Source organism: Armigeres subalbatus, chromosome 3 (assembly GCF_024139115.2).
Source record: "Armigeres subalbatus isolate Guangzhou_Male chromosome 3, GZ_Asu_2, whole genome shotgun sequence".
NCBI classification, from domain to species: domain Eukaryota; kingdom Metazoa; phylum Arthropoda; class Insecta; order Diptera; family Culicidae; genus Armigeres; species Armigeres subalbatus.
In genome coordinates this window covers 338,344,608-338,365,375 of record NC_085141.1, presented here as the reverse complement: position 1 = coordinate 338,365,375, position 20,768 = coordinate 338,344,608, and the positions used below count along the sequence as shown (strand labels likewise).

At 44.7% G+C, this 20,768-nt stretch overlaps 1 protein-coding gene across 2 annotated transcripts in view; it reads left to right on the top strand.

Annotated features, from left to right (window-relative positions):
• The window catches only part of LOC134225819 (protein N-terminal asparagine amidohydrolase), a 199,227-nt gene that overhangs the window by 161,313 nt on the left and 17,146 nt on the right, over window positions 1–20,768 (top strand). The window lies entirely within an intron of this gene.

Genomic DNA, 20,768 nt, shown 5'->3' with positions numbered 1-20,768 from the left:
TTAAGAGCTATGTGTAGATTGTGATTTGCACGCTTCTTTTTCTCACACCCACTCTTTTTTTCCGGTTGATCAATTTTTGTTACTGAAAATTTCCCAATTATAACTCATTACAGTCACGGCAGTCACATGTAAGCGTGTACACTAAATCGATTCCCGGCATGTTTTGACGTCTATTTGAAAAGATATTTTAGTTACCAGATAAAGATTGTCGCTTCGGTTCCCTTTGTTCTGCTGTCCGATACACCTAACTGTCAAATCGTATGTATTTTTCCTTCATTGACATTTAGATCCCCTATCTCGCCAGCAAAAGTGGTTCCGGACAGCGACAACAGCGACAATCTTCATCTGGTAACTAAAATATCTTTTCCTATTTGTTTTCAGATTGAGCACTCACACACAAATAATATACACGGAAAATCATTTTTTTTTGGTGTATTGAGTGTGAGAAAAAGATGACCGTGAGAAAAAAATTCTCGCAAAACTCTTATAAAGTGCAAAAAGTGCAATATTTACATTCGAAAAAAAGTCTAATCCGGTCGAGGGAAAAGTGCCTGGGGGAAATGTGGGAAATGTTGTGTCTGGTGGAAACGTGGGAAATTTGGAGAAATGAGGTTATAAGTTTTTAATAGCCAGTGGAGATATATCAGCTCCCATATTGATATTCTTCCCTCCCCCTTCATACGGGAGTTTGGCAGAAGGAAGGTCGTGAGATCTATACCATCACAAATATTGCCCTCCGATCGCTTTCAAATCGACTTCTGTAAAAACATTCTTCATACCTGCCTTATCCTAATGGAACTATAACTAACACAGTTTGTCATAAATAGTTTGCCCAGGTTATTATACCAAGTATCGTGGAGCTCAAGTTTGGAAAGAAGCACAATGTGTGTGTGTGTGTTTTTTTTTTACAAGGGTTAAAGGCCATCAAAATCTGCGCGACAGACACCTCGAGCATCCACACTATGCTCGAAGGCGAACAGGGATGGGCTCCTCCCGACCTGCTAAAATGTGCCTCCCGGATAAACCGGGTCCCTTATCCTCCTTGCCTCGATCCCCAGGACCACTGGATGCTGCGACTACTTCGGGGGCTGTGCTCATGCACTTCTTCTAAAATCCCGGCCCCTCGCTTAGGCTAGTTCGCCGACTGGCTTGCTGAGATCCACTGCTACATTGTCTCGATCCCTCGGCGGGCGTGCCGCAAACTTCCTCACTGAATCCTCCTGACTTCCCCGGCGTCGAGGGTGGTCCACCAGTTCCGGTGAAGGAAACTTCCGCACTGATGGTGCCCCGACTACCGGCGGCTATCGCAGGGGACGCTTTCGCGCATTGCGCCGACTTCGTCTTCGGGTTGCAGAGGTGGTCCGACAGTTCCGGTGGTGGATAACGTCCGCACTGGCGGTGCCCTACATACCCGAAGCACTTCCTTCTTCTTTCTTCTTTCTTCAGCAGGTTGACTGATCGAGTGCCGAAGTCGGTCCGACGATTCCGGTTGGCAGAAAACTTCCGGTTCACCGGCGCCCCGACGACCCGAGGCCAACACTGCTCACTATGCTGGATTTTCCTCCGAGCCGACGCTTGTTTGCTGGTCCCTTCTCCATCTACGCTGCAGCTCTGACAATATTTGCCTCACGACTCTGCTTACCACATTCCACGTATCTTCATCGTGACACATTCGCTCTGCGATGTTGTCCACGCTTAGGGCAGGCATTTCTCTACGTGCTTCCGCAAACCTCGGACAATCGAATAACACGTGCTCTGGAGTCTCCTCTACGTTGATACACGCCGGGCAGAATGGCGATGACGCATGGCCACATCGGTGCAGATATTGGCGGAAACAACCGTGTCCGGATAGGAACTGAGTGAAGTGAAAGTTCACCTCTCCATGCTCCCTGTTCACCCACGTCGACACATTGGGGATGAGCCGGTGGGTCCACCTTCCATTGTCTGCATTGTCCCACTCCTGCTGCCACTTCACCATTGAGTCCAGTCTCATCGTCTCCCTCACATTTCTGGTACCTCTCCGTTGGTAGCACTCGATATCCTCTGCTAAGGTTATGCAGATTGGAATCATCCTTGCGATAACGCAAACTGCCTCTGACGAAATTGTTCGGTACGCACTCGCCACTCGAATGGCCATTAGACGAAACACGCTATTCAACTTCCTGCGATTACGTTTCGTCTTGAGCGCAGCTCCCCAGGCTGGAACGCCGTACCTAAGTATTGAGGATGATACGGTCGCCAGAAGACGCCTACAGCTGCCTCTCGGTCCGCCAACGTTCGGCATGATCCTAGCAAGCGCACTGAATAGTCGACATGGGTGTTGAAATTCAAACGGTCGTCGATCATCACTCCTAGATGTCTCAAAGCCCGCACGGACGGTATGTCGTGCTCTCCGACGATAATCTGCATTCGCTGTATGATTCGGCAGTTGCTGATCAGCATCACTTCCGTTTTGTGGTGAGCAAGCTGCAGCTTGACCCCACTCTCCAGTTATCGTTAGAACAACATCGTTCGCCAATCCGAAGATCTTCACGCCTTTGGGAAACTTCAGCTTTAGCACTCCGTTGTACATAACGTTCCACAGCGTTGGGCTTAGTATGGAACCTTGCGGAACACCCGCCGTAACCCTAATCGACTTCTGCCCCGAATTCGTATCGTAGACCAGAATCCGGTTTTCTAAGTAGCTCTTAAGGATTCTACACAAATAGCCAGGAACCCGCATTCCATGCAGCGCTACGGCGATGGCCTCCCAGCTGGCACTGTTGAACGCGTTTTTGACGTCAATTGTTACTACGGCGCAGAACCGATTGCCGCACCTCTTTTCTTGGATGCTTTCGTGCAACTTCAACGACCGCCTTAATTGCATCCACCGTCGATCTGCCTTTTCGGAATCCAAACTGCTTCTCCGACAAGCCGATCTCACCCTCCGTGAACTGCGTCAGCCTATTAAGGATAATCCTTTTCAGAAGCTTCCCCAGTGTATCCAGCAGGCATATGGGCCTATACGAAGCTGGACTCTCCAACGGTTTTCCTGGTTTCGGCAGTAACACCAGTTTCTGAATCTACCACTTATTTGGAAAGTAGCCATCTGCTAGGCAATAGGCATTTTTGCAGCACCATCCTGAACAAATCTGGAAACGCCAGTATCGCAGTTTTAAAGCCACGTTTGGAATTCCATCTGGACCCGGAGCTTTCTTCTTCTTCAGACCTTTCGCCACTGATGACAGCTCGTCGTTGGAGACTTGCATACCTGCAATGGTGACACGGTCTTCATCTTCGTACGGTGCAGGCGGCCACATCGTAGAATCATGTTGCGGGAAAAGACCGTCCACGATGATCTTCAGCTTGTCCGGACACATCTCCGCTGGCGTCGCTGGACCCTTGATTTTCGTTATTGCCACCCGATAAGCATTGCCCCAAGGATCAGCGTCAGCTTCTTGGCACAACTGCTTGAAGCAGTTGGACTTGCTGACTTTGATCTCCCGTTTGAAAGCCGCTCTAGCTTCACGGAAAACTATCTTACGTTCTTCTCTTACCGTTTCAGACCTTGCCCTCTGAAAACGTCTCCTGGCCCTGAGACAGGCAGCACGAAGATTGGCAAGAGATTCGTTCCACCAGTAATTTGGGCGTCGGCTGTCTAATGGCTCCAGTTTTCTTGGCATCGACGCATCGCAAGCCCTCGCTAACGTTTCCGTCAGTTCATCTGCTTCCAGATTTATTGCGCCGCTGTCAACTCGAAGTGCTTCGATGAGAAGCTCCTTGTCAAAGTCCTTCGTTTTCCATCTTCGCCCGGTAGTCCTTATCCCTCTCCGCGTCGTCGGTAGCCGTGTTCCAACACTATACCGGATAGCTTGGTGATCACTATGAGTGTAGTCCTCACAAACTCTCCAGTTCATGTTTCTCACCAGCGACGGGCTGCAAAACGTCACGTCAATGATGGACTCCCTGCTGTCTCTGCGAAATGTACTAACGGTACCTTCGTTGCACAGTCTGACTTCCAGCTTTGCAAGCGCCTCCAGCAAACTGTAACCTCTGGCGTTGGTCAGCCTGCTCCCCAATCCACTGCCCAAGCATTGAAGTCGCCTCCGATGATTGCGGGTTTAAGGCCGATCAGCTTCTCCGTGAGTGCATCCAGCATCCTGTTATACTGCTCTAAAGTCCACCGTGGGGTGCGTAGCAGCTACACACGAAGATCCCGTTGATTTTGGCGACAACAAAACCTTCGTTAGAGCTGTCTACCACCTCTTGGATAGGGAATCTGCCCATCACTTGGATAGCCGCAATCCCCGTAGCATCCGCCACCCAGTTGCCGTTGTCAGAAGGGATCCGGTACGGCTCAGCAATAATTGCCACGTCGCACATTGCTTCTGTTGTCGACTGCCACAACAGCTGCTGTGCGGTGTCGCAATGATTGAGATTCAACTGGATGATCTCCATTAATCTCGGCCCGCCATCGCCTTCTTGTATGCAGGGCATTGGAAGCCACCCGTCGTATGGTCGTTTCCGTCCTCCGGTTTGCAGAGCAGGCATCGCGGTTGCTTCGTACAGTCCCCTGCAACGTGTCCTTCTTCGCCACATTTTCTACATAGACCGGATCTATCCGGACCTTTGCAGTTTCGCGCCTGGTGTCCAAACGCCATGCATTTGAAGCATCTCTCCATCTCTTTGGTGACCCGCGGAGTGAGTCTCAACGGGCACACCGACCATCCGACTTTCACCTTGCCCACCTCCACCATTTTGTTGGCAGCAACTGCTGGTAATCGTATCGCTGCTACTTGTGTACCACCGTACGCTTTCCTAAGCCGGATCGTCATCTGCACCTCACTCAGCATACATTGTGAGACAAGAGCCTCCCTCAGTTCGTCTTCCGACGTAATCTCGTCCAGGTCTCTGCACTCGACTACTGCTTCCTGTGTAAGAGCTCTTACGTTTGCTTCACTGCCCAAGGAATTGGCAACGAGCTCCCGGAAGGCCGAGCTTTTGATTGTTGGATCTTTCTTCAGCTCGAACAGCAACTCCCCCTTCTGGGTACGCCTAGTCCTCACTACTTTCTCTCCCAAGTCCTTGAGATCCGGGTTTTCTCTTACTTTCCTTAGGATTGCTGCATACGTCGTCCTGTCGCTCGCTTCGATGATCAGGGCGTCGCCCTTGACCCTCTCCTGAGGAGATCGACGTTTTCTTTCTTCTTCTGTTCCTTCTTCTTTCCACAGTCACCTTCTGCTTCTTCCTCTTCTCTCGCTGGCTTTCTACGGTTTGCCATTCACCGTTCTTGGCGCCATCCTTTAGTACGTTAGCACAATCGTGCACGTTCCGCTGCTTCTTCGGGACTTCCTGCTCCCCTGGCGAGTCCCTGCTTCGCTTCTCCGTGCGAGTATTTTGGATGCTCATTGGTGTCTGCTGTGTGTCTGCTGCATGCTCCGCTCCCTCTCTCAGCGTTTTTCAGCTGCCTCAGCTCTTTTTTTGAGCGCGTTCTGTTCGTGCTCGGCAGCTTTAACGGCGGATTTGATGCTCGTCACTAGAACCTTTATCTTAGTGTGGACATTGTGTTTGTCCTTCACGAAGTCATAGAGCTCGTTGACTCGCTTCCGCACTTCCATCAGGTTGGACCTCCCAAGTTGTAGTTCCTCCTGAATAACACTACTTGCCGATTTTGGTGTGGACACCCTATTCTCGGATCCTAGCTCCTGTTGGCCTGCCTGGTTCTCAGAAGTCTTGGCCAAACTGCTGGTACTTGCTACTGCTGCCTGCGCCATCACTGGAGATCGCTGCAGCTTCCCACTCTTTGCGAAAACAATCGCTCCGCCTGCTCCTTCGTTGATTTTTGTATTCGTTTCCATGTTAAAGGGTCCCCCTCCGGGCCGTTATCTCTACCCGTTGTAGATAGTCGCCTTTTGTGATCCCATGGGTGCCTTTGTAAACAGTGAGGTCCATGCAGGGTTGACTCCGGTGCCTTATAGCACCGTGTTCAGAGCCGGATCGACGTAGATCAGGAATGTTACATCTGAACCTACTACCCACCAGTCTAGGTGACAGGTGTTGAGCGTTACCGGAGGCCTGCCAGGTTGTTTACCGGGACGGAGGCAGTCGAACCATTAGCCTGCCTGCCGTTTCAAAAAGATGTCACTCTTTTTACTCAGGAAACAGAATAGCTCGACTGTCAGCCCATATACGCCTAATCCTATCCAAAAACCGAGAATCGTCCAATGTCGTTTGCCGTGACCAGTATACCATAATCAGGATCTTACTGGTATGAATCCTGATGTGCCAGTTGGCACTCCTCTTGGGCTTGTGTGCTTTGAGCGGCGCACGGTCGCTGTGATAGGGCCTGCTTGCAGACACATGCAGCTTTTTATAGAGGTTCAACAGAGCCCACTGTCAAACCCCACCACATCCTAGACAGGCCCCCTAACTCGCAGTGGCCATGGGGAGGGGTCGTCAAGCCCTTGGACAAAGTCCCTGCTGCCCTGGTGTGTGTGTGTGTGTGTGTGTGTGTGTGTGTGTGTGTGTGTGTGTGTGTGTGTGTGTGTGTGTGTGTGTGTGTGTGTGTGTGTGTGTGTGTGTGTGTGTGTGTGTGTGTGTGTGTGTGTTTTTTTTTACAAGGGAGAATGCATTTACACACTAACCCAGTACACGTGCATTGTAGTTGCCAAACTACCACACGGAAGTGTACTGGAGTGTCGGACTCGACCATACCGGTAATACCGACTAAACTCCCTTGGGCTCCACCATCGTTTCCCCAGGAACTACCTCGCAGTACTACTTCTGGGGGACGGCAGTACTAAGCGTACTCGCTCATTATCGCTCACACAGGCACTCGTCCCACGCGAGACTGACTTGGGTGCTCGCACACCATTCACTCCATTTGAGTCTTACTTGGATGCTCTCCCGGACGCTCCGCTGCCATGCCTCGAGGTGTCAATAGCGGTAACTGCCTGGGCCTACAGATATTGCGCTACGACACTCCTGCCTCAGCACGAGCAGATCAATCACACCACTGCCGAAGCAGACCACACGCTACCCTGCCGAAGCAGGGACACTCCCCATGCACCACATGTGCACAACTGTAGGTGTGTGGGTACAACCCACTGCTACCCTGCCGCCGAAGCAGCTTCTCCAAAGACCATTCGCTCCATGTGACCCTTTTTCGGGTGCTCACTCTAACACTCCACTGCCATGCCTCGAGGTGTCGATAGGTCCCTCGACTCCTACCTCAGCATGTGCAGTCCATACTCAGACTTCTGCTGCGCTTCGAGGTGACAATAGCGGTGACGCGCTATGACACTCCTGCCTCAGCACAACCAGATCACTCACTCCCTGCCGAAGCAGCTCACGCGCTACCCTACCGAAGTAGGTACACTCCACAACTTATTCTAACACTCCACTGCCATGCCTCGAGGTGTCGATAGCGGTAGCAACGCTACGACACTCTTACCTTAGCATGTGCAGTCCATACTCAGACTTCTGCTGCGCTTCGAGGCTGCCATAGCGGCGGCGACTCGCTATGACACTCCTGCCTCAGCACAAACAGATCACTCACTCCCTGCCGAAGCAGCTCACGCACTACCCTACTGAAGTAGGGACACTCCACATGCCAGATGGCACTCCCTCCCTGGGCTTGTGCTTTTGAAGCGGCACACAGTCGCTTTGATAGAGTCCGCTTACGGGCACTTGTGGTTTTTGGGAGGGATTTTAGCAGAGCCCACTGCTAAATCCCACCACGCCCTAGGCAGTTCTCCTGACTCGCAGACAGCTGGGGAGGTCGTCAAGCCCTTGGACATCATGCTGTCCCTGCTGCCTTGTGTGTGTGTGTGTGTGTGTGTGTGTGTGTGTGTGTGTGTGTGTGTGTGTGTGTGTGTGTGTGTGTGTGTGTGTGTGTGTGTGTGTGTGTGTGTGTGTGTGTGTGTGTGTGTGTGTGTGTGTGTGTGTGTGTGTGTGTGTGTGTGTGTGTGTGTGTGTGTGTGTGTGTGTGTGTGTGTGTGTGTGTGTGTGTGTGTGTGTGTGTGTGTGTGTGTGTGTGTGTGTGTGTGTGTGTGTGTGTGTGTGTGTGTGTGTGTGTGTGTGTGTGTGTGTGTGTGTGTGTGTGTGTGTGTGTGTGTGTGTGTGTGTGTGTGTGTGTGTGTGTGTGTGTGTGTGTGTGTGTGTGTGTGTGTGTGTGTGTGTGTGTGTGTGTGTGTGTGTGTGTGTGTGTGTGTGTGTGTGTGTGTGTGTGTGTGTGTGTGTGTGTGTGTGTGTGTGTGTGTGTGTGTGTGTGTGTGTGTGTGTGTGTGTGTGTGTGTGTGTGTGTGTGTGTGTGTGTGTGTGTGTGTGTGTGTGTGTGTGTGGCCCAGAATTTTTATTGTTAAACACGTTTCATATAGAAGGACTTGACTGATTCGAGTGCAACTAGTTTCATTCGATGGAGAAACTTTTCTAGTTGGACACTATTGTTTTTGTTTGCTAGTACCTCATTCGGTTTGAATAATATTTCTATTTTTCTTTTAGCAAATACGCTGTTTACATGCACACTTTAAGTCATTAATCAATTTAGCCATGACGCAATCCATTACTCTCATAATAATTGCTTAAAAATTACTCAATTGTTGAGTAATTTATAAGCAGCGTGATAGAGTTGCATCACATATTTTAACCGCCAAGATGTAGGCAATTAGCACAGCATTTACAACATAAATTCGAATCCAACATATCGAATCGAGAAAGGCATAATCACCACTTGGGGATAAATTTGGGTTTTTAATATGTCATAATTTGCTTCTATGAGTCGATATCGAGTAAAATAACATCGACTCATGGATGTTTGACTGTACATCTCCTATTGGAACTAATAAAACCCTCGTAAACTGACATTTATTATTATTATTTATTCAGACTAGGGCCGAAGTGGCCTGTGCGGTATATAAGAGTCTTCTCCATTCGGCTCGGTCCATCTTCCACCTGATCGATCCACATTGCCCGCTGCGCACCTCGCCTTCTTGTGCCCGTCGGATCGTTGTCGAGAACCATTTTCATCGGGTTACTGTCCGCCATTCTGGCTACGTGCCCGGCCCATCGCAGTCGTCCGATTTTCGCGGTGTAAACGATGGATGGTTCTCCCAACAGCTGATGCAACTCGTGGTTCATTCGCCTCCTCCACGTACCGCCCTCCATCTGCACCTCACCATAGATGCCCAAGCAACACCTCTTGTTTCTCAGTGAGTAACAACAACTGTGGTGTGACTTACTAAAGATCTGACTTATGCACAACGCGTCGTATTTGGAACTCCTTTGTGACACAAAAAGCGCAAGAGGTGGAGCCTATTTGCAACATCTTGCGGCTACAATGAAAATAAAAACACAAAAACCAACCGGGATCGAACCACGGACCTTAAGATTTGCAACCTTCTACTATAACCATCACACCAACAATCCTATTTGAAGATTCTGCTACAAGTGCACTACATAAACAACAAAGTCATTTGTAACTTCATTGTACCTTATACGGAACATGCAGGGGACTGTCAAAAATAAAATACTGTTCAGCTGAGCTCAAAGCGTTTAGCAACATATCAGAAACATTGTCGTAACAGCAATGAACCGAAGTGTTATTAATTCTGCAACTTATCTGTTTTGTTTCTGATATGGAACACATCGAATTTTAAACCACCCAAGAAGTCAGATGGGTAGACTATTGCGACGCCACTTAAACGGAAATGAAACATTGTGATTGTCTGAAACTGGGAAGTGGCTTTAATGTGACTCGATGTATTGCCAGTGTCTTCAATGCAATTTATTAGGAACAAACGCCTATTTGAAAGATGTTGCGCGTGCTGCTTGGGTGGTACGCAGCACTTTCCTTTCGAAAACTCCAAGTGCGCGTTGGTCCTCCACGAGCATCGTCCAGGTCTCGTGTCCGTAGAGGACTACCGGTCTAATAAGCGTTTTGTAGATTGTCAGTTTGGTACGGCGGCGAACTCTATTCGATCGGAGCGTCTTGCGGAGTCCAAATTACGTACGATTTTCAGCCACTATGCGTCTCCGAATTTCTCTGCTGGTGTCATTTTCGGCAGTCACCAGTGAGCCCAAGTACACAAATTCTTCTACCACCTCGATTTCGTCACCACCGATGCAAACTCGCGGTGGATGGCTCACATTGTCTTCTCTTGAACCTCTTCCTATCATGTACTTCGTCTTCGACGTGTTGATGACTAGTCCGATCCGCTTAGCTTCCCTCTTCAGGCTGATGTAGGCTTCCTCCATCTTCTCAAAGTTACGTACCATAATCTATGTCGTCGGCGAAGCCAAATAGCTGGACGGACTTATTGAATATTGTACCACTCGTGTTAATCCCTGCTCTTCGTATTACCCCTTCCAAAGCGATGTCTGACATTTATTCAGAGTTATTCTCAAAATTGCCCAAATTATAAGCCAAATTATTATAAACTGGTACAGTTACCCTAGGCAGTGTTGGGAAATGTACATTAAAACACTCTGATTATGCGAATATTTACATTTTATCCAGTCAAATTTCATGCACCAAACAAGCCGAAATAGTTTGCAAAAAAAATGTACGCGACATCGTGACATTATTTTTGCCGATGAAGGAAACTGTTTGTTTGCTGCTACGTTAGAGTCGTGCCGGCGTGCGGTAAGCATTTGCATGAGATTTTTTGTTTCGGCTCGTGCGCAGCGCAAACAGCACAGAATCGAGTTTAATTACCTGTGGCGCAAAGCCTAGAAGGAGTGCTATCCGTAGGTACTGATTTATTTGTTCTTATCTCTAAAATGAGCAAGGAGTAATGAAATGAATATTTCCCACCAAAAACTGTTATACGGTGTGAAATTATTGTACGAAAACATTAATTGTGGGGAGAGAAAATAAAAAAAAAACATGAGCTGACCGTCGTCTGCTTAGCGTGGCTGCTGCTGCGGCTGCCATGGTTTTGTTTTTATTTTTTTGCATGGAAGAATGAATGGTAAAAAGAAATGTCAACCATTCCCGTCCCTGACCCTAGGGTTACTATTTTTGCGATTATTTCTTTAGTGTACCTATATTACGAAACCTGCAAAATGATACGATTGTTTGTTGAAGATATTCAAAAAACGAAGCGTGTAAAACTGATCACAAAGCACAAAAGTTGAAATTGTTTTATTTTGCTGGGAAGGATCGGTTGACCGGAAGTTATTTGGCCAAAAGAAACTTGGTCGAATAAAACGTTAAGCCGGAAGTTCTGTAGCCGAAACATATTTGGTCAAATTCAACGATTATTAGGTTCGCAACGGTTTGGCCGAAAACATCATTAGGCAAAAATATTGTTAGGCCAAAAATGTCAAGCAACATACGGCCGAAAAGAAATTATGGTCGAACTGGTCATTTGGTCGTGTGGTTTCATGGGTCGTGTAGCTGAGAATGTCATTTAGCCGAAAATTCGTTTCGTTTAATCGAATGCGTTACTTTGCAGAAAAAGTCATTTGATGAAACGGTCAAAATGCTATTTTTTAGTTTTTTTTTTATAGAAAGTAACGGAATCTGCAACCAGACAACTGGGGGAGACGATTTCAGGTAGAATGAGGTTTTGTTCGCCACTCCTGACCCACTAAACCAACTCCTTCTTCTTTAGTCAGATCCACCAGTCCGCAATCGAGGGTCTGAGTCACTTGGCATAAGGTCATTTGGCATAACGGACATTTGGCATAATTTAGAACTGTGTAAGAGAAAGGGTTATTTAGTGTAGTTTCACATAGATAAAGTAGATGTAGAATACATTCCGATAAATTTAGACTGATGGAAGACATTTTTCGGAAGGACGAACAAAGAAACGGCATAACTACTACCAAAGAAGAGATCACATTCATCAAGTCAATGGACTTATTCCAAAAATGAAATCTCAATACAGGTTGCTTGATGCTAGACAAACACCTGATTTTGAAGAAGGGATTAAATCCACCATTGCCTCAATTCAGGCAAACGCCAAAAAGGAATCTCATCCACCTTTATCTTATGCCGGGCCAACGCCTATCTTAATAGAAGGGATTTAATTCACCATTGGCTGATTACAAGCAAAGGTCAACATCCAAATGGCGAATCACATCCACTATTGCCTTATTTTGGGCAAACTCCTACTTTCAAAGGAGGCACATCATCATTGCCTTAATTGCCATTTCCTTAATCCAGGTAAACGCCTACTTAGAAGGAGTGACCTTACAGAAGGAGTGACCTGGCGAATTCTCATCTTCAAAGAAAAGATCAAATCCAGTCTTATTCTGGACAACGCCTACTTTCAAAGAAGGGATCACTTCCGCCGTTCTGTTAACCCGGCAAGTGTCTTATTTTAAATCCTTTGGGTTCTAATCCGCCATTGCCTCAATCCGGGCAAGCGCCTACTTTTAAAGAAAACATCGCAGCCGCTATTGCCTTATTCAGAGCAAAGGCCTACTTTAAAAAAACGAATCACATCAATCATTTCTTTGTAGTGGAAAAACGCCTACACTACGTGATTCAAGCAGATCGTAAATCATTGAATCAGAAAATTTTTGCGTGAAGGTTCACACGTGATTCAATCTGTTTGTTGGAATTTGATTGCAAGATTGTATCCTTGAGGTTTCACGGGGCAGTGCATGCAATAACATTTTTATTAGGAACAAAGAATCTAATCCATAACAAAATATATATATAGTAAATTGGTTTATATTAATGTTTTTTGATCAACGACTCCACTGCCGTAATCTGAAAATGTTACGCATTGGTCAACTCCGATGTGCCCCGGTGACGGGATAATTATAGTTTTACACCACCATTATAGTTACACCAAAAACATCCCGTGTGACGGCTCATTTTTCATAGTTTATCAAGAACATGCATATTTTTTTCCGAAGAGGACCATGGCCACGTCTGGGAAGCTCTGTAGTGTCCTAGAGAAACCGGTGATAGGTGACAATTTTAATTTTACACCAGAACATGCCGAGTGACGGCTCTTCCTTCATGATTTTTCAAGAATATGCATTCGTTTATGCCGAAAAAGATAATGGACCCTATTGCCCACCTCCGGGGTATCTCGGGTGATGGGAAAATTTCAGTTTTACATCAACAAATCATTCTTCATGATTTTTTAAGAGTATGCATATTTTTGTGCCAAAGATAATTATTGACCCTATTGGCTTCGTCCGGGAACCTCTAGAGTGTCTTAAGGAAACCGGCTGTAGATAACAATTTCAGATTTACACCAAAACCTAGCATGTGACGGCTCTTTCATCATGATTTTTCTAGAATCGGCATATTTTGTTGTTTTTTTTGTTTTGCCGAAAAGGGCCACGGACCATGGACCTCATTGGTCACCTTCGAAGAGTCCCGGGAGAACAGATGACATTTTCAGTTTGACACCAAAATATGCCGTTTGACGGCTCATTTTCTTAAGAAAATTGTTTTGAGCTTTTTAGTGGAATGTCTTCACTTGTCATAAGACGGTACAATCCCATTGAAATTCCACAACTTAATTGTATCTTGACAGATACGTATTTCGACCTCAACAGTAAGGCCGTCTTCAGTGTCTCGTACTTGACTCGACTTGAAGAAAATGATCGCAGCTTACACTATTTATACTATGCGTAGGTATAATAATTTATCTAGGTACTTATCTAGGTTTGTACCTGTCGGTAGATTTCCAAGCTCTCAGCAACATCAAGTTTCCACGGAGAAGAGACATTTCTTAAAATTTTAATGTTCAGCTACCTTAGACTACCTTAGACAGCTACCTTAGACCTAAACTCATAATTTAATCCTTTATCAGTTTCCCTCTTAGCCTTACTTACTTCTGCAATATGTTCTTTGAACCTTACATCTAACGATCTTTATCATCTTACATCTACATACACTTTATCATACTGTGAACAATTAATTTGATAAACCCCGGCCTTATTTAACATTTCTACTCTATCCTTTGCGGAGCCCAACAGTGTCTTCAGTTGATTGCTTCTGCTGGAGAATACTAAATGGATGCCGAATTTCCTCAGTCGATGGCTCAGTTCCATGATGTGTTGTAGCTCCTCCGTTTTTCCTTTTTTGCTCAGGGGGATCTTCTGTATTCTGTGAATCATGTGATGAAAAGCTGCCATTTTATGCTGATACGAATGATTTGATGTTTATTAGAGTGGGGCGCAGTTGTATGGAAAAACTCAAACGTCGTCCGATCAAGTGAGATCAAGGTTTTTCTGAATCGTTTTGGGACCCCAATCCACTGTGCAAAATATGGGCTCGATTGGTTGCAACCTCGCATGCCGCATTGCGTTTTAAATTTACATGGAGATTAGTATGGGAAAACGTACTTTTTTACATTTTTGCTATTAGCGGCTTCAATTCATCATCAATCACGTGACTCATTACGTTAGCATATAGTGTGGAAGATGCCGAAAGACTTTGCCGAAGAAGGTACGTAGCAGGAAGGTCTACAAAAAATGTTATTACGTTTCGAAAATTAATTGTTCAAACCATATGCAAGAAATCAATGTTTCTGCCAGCACTACTGGACGAGCTATCGGATATCGAAGGGTAAAACCCATCTTCCTTATTATCGGATTTTTTCTTTGTGAAATTGTTCCGGATAGCTCCCATTAGCTCTAAAGCCCTATAAGATCAATTATTTTGAAATAACACTCAGTTAAATTATTGGTCTACGTAGTTCGGCAGTGTTGGCAGAATAAACGATTTTTTGCATATGGTTTGAACACTCAATCTTCGAAGCGTTATAACTTTTTTCGTGGACGTTCCAGCAACGTGCCTTCTTCAGCAAAGTGTTTCGGCATCCTTTGGGTTATACTTTAACGCAATGTGCCACTTGGTTTACGATGAACTGAAACCTCTAGTAGTAGAAATGCAAAAATATACGTTCTCCCATACTAATTTCCATACAAACTTCAAACGCGATGCGGAAAGCGAGGAAGCAACCAATCGGTCCCAAATTCTGCACAGTTCTTCAGGACCCAGAATGGCTTCGAAAAACCACTGATTTCAAAAAATGACCATGACGCCCCACTCTAATGTGTATGGGATGACTCTCATGGTGTTGGTGGGCTTCCTGTAGATTTCGAAGTCTAATGTTGCATTTGTTCCCTTGATAACCAGTAGATCCAAGAAAGGTAATTTACCTTCCTTTTCCTCCTCGTGGTTGAATTTGATGTCTTTATACACGTTGTTTATCGCTTCCAAAATCCTGGGTAGATCTTTCCGGTTGATAATGCTGAAAATGTCGTCCACGTATCTCCACCATTTCTCGGGTAGTACTCCTTGTTCCTCCTTCCTCCTCCAAATTCGCCATGAACAATTCGCACAAAAACGGTGATAGCGGATTTCCCATAGGTGCATCCTTCGTTTGTTTGTAGAAGCTTCCACGGAATGTAAAGTAGTTCTCGTTCATACATAATAGAGTGAGGCGTCATGGTCATTTTTTCAAATCAATGGTTTTTCGAAGCCATTCTGGGTCCTGAACAACTGTGCAGAATTTGGGACCTATTGGTTGCTTCCTCGCTTTCCGCATCGCGTTTGAAGTTTGTATGGAAATTAGTATGGGGGAACGTATGTTTTTGCATTTCTGCTACTAGTGGTTCAGTTCATCGTACACCAAGTGGCACATTGCGTTGAAGTATAACCGAAAGGATGCCGAAAAACTTTGTTGAAGAAGGCACGTTGCTGGAACGTCCACGAAAAAGTTATAACGCTTCGAAGATTGAGTGGTCAAACCATATGCAAAAAATCATTTATTCTGCCAGCACTGCCGAACTACGTAGACCAATAATTTTACTGAGTGTTATTCCAAAATAATTGATCTTATAGGACTTTAGAGCTAATGGGAGCTATCCGGAATCATTTCACTAAGAAAAAAATGCGACACAGAAAATGGGTTTTGCCCTGCGATATGCATAGGTCGTCCGGTAGTGCTGGCAGAAACATTGATTTCTTGCATATGGTTTGAACAAACAATTTTCGAAACGTAATAACATTTTTTGTAGACCTTCCAGCTACGTACCTTCTTCGGCAAAGTCTTTCGGCATCTTCCAGACTATATGCTAACGTATTGAGTCACGTGATTGATGATAAATTGAAGCCGCTAATAGCAAAAATGTAAAAAAGTACGTTTTTCCATACTAATCTCCATGTAAATTTAAAACGCGATGCGGCATGCGAGGTCGCAACCAATCGAGCCCATATTTTGCACAGTTGATTGGGGTCCCAAAACGATTCAGAAAAACCTTGATCTCACTTGATCGGACGAAGTTTGCGTTTTTTTCATACAACTGCGCCCCACTCTAATGCATCATCTTGCAAGCTTGAGAAACATCTTTACTTTTCCTCGCCATGCTGTATCCGTCCGTTGTTCTAGTAGTCAATCCTCCAAAAGATTCAGAGCATCCTTCACTGGAACGCTTGGGAACAATGCCGCTAAGTCGAATGATACCATGATGTCCTCTTCTCCGATGTTTCCTGATTCCAATATCCTCTTGGTGAACTCCTGGGTGTTTACAACTGATCTGCTGGGGAACGGCTTCGGCATACTCTGGAACTCAAGAAAAAAAATCTTCTAAAACTGTCGTCTCTGGTTCTGGTTTTATGTCCAAAACCACCCCCGTGGCTACGCCACTGGTCAAGATACAATTAAGGGTCTGTCTCATTTGGAGAATTAAACTTAAAAGTGACAGTTCGAAAATTAAAAAATCACCCCGTTATAAGAATGGCTGGTGCTACCCAGCAATTCCAATAGGACATCGATGGAAAATGATTCGATATCTGTCAAAAGTAATGTTGCTCTGCGAGCAGGGTTATTCGATAATTATTGAAATGTCACTTTTAAGTGTAATTTCAGTTTTACTATCCAATTGAGACAGACCCTAAGTGGTGGAATTCAATGGGATTGTACAAACTCGTCTTATGGTTCATTTTCATGATTCTTAAAAAATATGCATATGTTTATGCCGAAATCATGGTGATGGGACAACTTTAATTTTTCATGGTAATATACCGTGTGACTACTCATTCTTTGTGATTCTACAAGACTTTGTATAGGTTTTGTATCAAGAACCCCTCTGATCACGTCCGGGAACCAAAATATGCCGGCTCGTTTTTCATGATTTTTCAAGAATATGCATATGTTTGCGCCGAAGAAAATAATGGGCCCCAAAGGAATCAATCAGCGAAACTACTTGAAACAAAATTCTGTTCTCTTCGAGGAGCAGCAAGTCTACCAAAGGATCTAGTCTATCCAGCCTCCCCTTTGCACCAAAAATTCAGTTTTGTTTTTGTTGCTTTGCAATATGGAATAAAAACGTAACATTCGGAAATATTTAAAGAAATATCAGAAGAACAAAGTATTAAACAAAATTGAATGTATTTATGATTTCATGAAATGGTAATAATTCCACAGCCAAGGTTAGCTCCATCAACTTCAATCGTTATCATGGCTTGTCCACGCAATACCGCCGAAATGAGCTCCCGAGCAATGCGTGCTGATTTTTCCACCAAACTGGCAATCGATTTCCGGTTGGTCGTGATTGGAGCGGCATCGCATAGGGGGGTTAGCAACGTCTTGAATCCGGTCATTTCAGGAAACGAGTGTGGCAGCGTAATGGCCAACTGACCCGCAGTGCGTGTTTTAGTCGTCACAAAAAGAATAAAATATCTATCTTGTGTTCAGTGGATCATGCGCATGTATTGCGCTTTGCTCCGGTCGAAACAAGCGCGATATTCAATAGTTTGCAGTTTGCATCGAGCAAGAAGGGTGTAGGGTAAGACGGTATAATGCGCCCCATCTGGCCAAAACGCCTTTGATGTCTAGGAAACTATAACTAATTAAGGGTCAAAATCAATTTGTTCCTATAAATATTTGTAAAATCATCATAAATACTATGTGAATGTGGAAGTATTTTTGTATTACATAATGAAAATAATAGAAAAATACAAAAAGTTACAGTTTTGATGTAACTTTTAATGTTTGTTTGCTCAACATTCTGGAGCGACGCTATCATACTATCCGCAAAACTAGCACTGGAACACTCAGTTGGGCCACAAAATAACCTTTCTCAGTGGTTAATATGATATAAAATTGCTTCCATCTTCAAAAATGTAATGTTTTTCAAAAACATGTTTCCTAGCCAAAACGCCTCAGTGTAGGCAGAACGATATGCCCTTACCAACTGGACACAAGCGCGGCGAGCTTGCTTGCACTTGCTTCCAAAAAATATGGAAACTATTGAAATATAATTCAAACCTGCAAAGGGGGTCCCGTAACGTGGTTGGCTACACGTTCGCCTTACAAGCGAATGGTCGTGGGTTCGATTCCCAGCTCTTCCACCAAACCCTCGTCAGTCGTAAGATCCGCAGCCCATACGGTGGCGTTTGGGGTACGCGCCCTACCGTCACGGCTGCCTGATGACGACTGACAACTTGTTCTTCTCGGAGGCATTCCTCCAACGTTACCCCGGATTAATGGCAACCGAACAATGCAACGATCATTGAACACACGACATGGACAAACGGACACAATGGACTCACGATGAGATGGACTGGCAACGACAACAATAATGGTAATGGAAATCTAAAAATAGATTCTGTGTGGATTCGGTACAGCAGAATACCACAGTAGATCTCGGCACAGTAGCGGTTAAGTAACACAGAGTGCCTAACAAATAAATAAAGGAACACAAAAAATTAAACCTGCTTAAATGGACTTGTGTCGGTTTTTTTTAATGTCAAGCACATAAGGATTTGTAGCCTTTTTATTATGGGATTGATAAAATATCAATGAAGGGCTATGAACCGTCTTTGGGTAAGGGGGCGTTTTGCCCAGGCACTATTTAAAATCAATTTTTCATGACTTTTCGAAAAAGTTTGAGAACGTGTTTTCTGTAATATTCTGTAATAATAACATAAAGTTTGCATAAATTGCGTTGAAAAGTTAAAAGTTATCAAGGAGTTGCCTAACGGGGGGCATATTATACCGTCTTACCCTAGTGCGTGTTTTAGTCGTCGCGAAAAGCTTTTGCAGTAGTCATCGGGCAAGTACAGTGTGTGTTATTTATTCGTCGTGAAAACGAAACGTTATCTAGACTAGATGTACTAGTCGTGGCTATAGCACCAGTTGTCGCACTAGTGCTTTATATGCCAAATGGCCAATCAAATCACCGCAAACCAAGTGGATATCGATAAAGCATAATCATATGATACGATAACACCTTTGATCTCCTCCAAAACAAGCAAAGCATAATTGTAAAAAAAAATATTGTGCTTAATTTTTGACGTCCTTTCCACCAGTTGTCGCACTAGTGGTCCCAATTTGGCCAATCCCATAAGAAAGCAATGGGATTTGCCAAATAAGGAACCAAAATTAAGAATAGTGCCACAACTGGTGCATGCGTTCCTATTATGGATTAATTAATTTTGAAAAGTATAACAAATTTTATTGTGGTTTTCACAGCTATTCTAAGGTGCACGAAGTAAAACCTTTCGCGTGATATATAAAGTGCACCTCACATGCCTTTCACTTATTTAAAAAAAATAGTTGTTCTTATGTATGGCGACGATTGGTACACCCACCCTATATAGTGTTTGGTAGACCACGCGTCTGTATTGTGCTCGGCTCTGATCGAGATAAATAACTAACACAATGCCTCATTCCAAGACCCCACGATTGACCCCACGATGCAGAGGTGCTCTCGGTCTCTAGTAGCAACGAGAGTCGAACTAACAATCCTTCCCTTCCTATTTGACCATAAGGACGTGGCTGGCGCCGTTATTGACTAAAAATACGTGAGCTTCCGAAACGTGTACATTGAGAAAGGAATAACAAATCCCATGCACCATTAATATGGTTCTCTGTACAATTTCACAAGTTCCACTCAATCACGGAGTAGCAACTACCAATTGTACGATCATAATGCTCATGCTCATGCTCATTGACCCGCTACTTGTTTCAAAGCCATTCATCACCGATCACGGAGATGTAAAAGTGTATGATTACAAATCACTGATTACAAAATTCTAGAAAAAGACTAAATACTCATGCAAACTATATAAGGGGTCCCGTAGCGTAGTTGGCTACACGTTCGCCTTACAAGCGAATGATCATGAGTTCGATTCCCAGCCCCTCCACGAAACCCTCGTGAGTCGCCAGATGCGCTGCCTATACGGTGGCGTCGTGGGGTGCGCCCTTACCGTTACGACTGCCTGATGACGACTGACATATTGTTCTTCTCGAAGGCATTCCTCCAACGTTCTCCGATTATTGGCAACCGAACAATGCGCAACGATCATTGGATTCACTACACGGACAAATAGATACAATGGACTCACGGTGAGATGGACCACTAGGACCAGAAACGACAAAAACAATGAATAATGGAAAATCTAAAAATAGATTCTGTGAGGATTCTGGCAGCAGAATACCACAATAGATCTCGACACAGTAGCGGTTAAGTAACACAGAGTGCCTACCAAATAAAGAAAGGAATAAAAAAATAATTATGCAAACTATAGCAAGTTCTATAAGATAGCTAGTAGCTACACTTAAAACATCGCTTAAAGATATTACGCGAATTTGATATGTTGAAATCTTCCACTCCTTATGGTAGGCATGGCAAAATTACGCTACTATGGTGTCCGCTTTTCTGCAATCTACCCTATTTTAAATATCGAGATTATATTAAAAAAAAAACTTAAGTGATTTGTAAATTGATATTTATACTTTTTGTCAAATATTCCGCTTTCAACTTCCATTCAATGTTTCAATCTGTAAATGCTGAGCGGATATGAA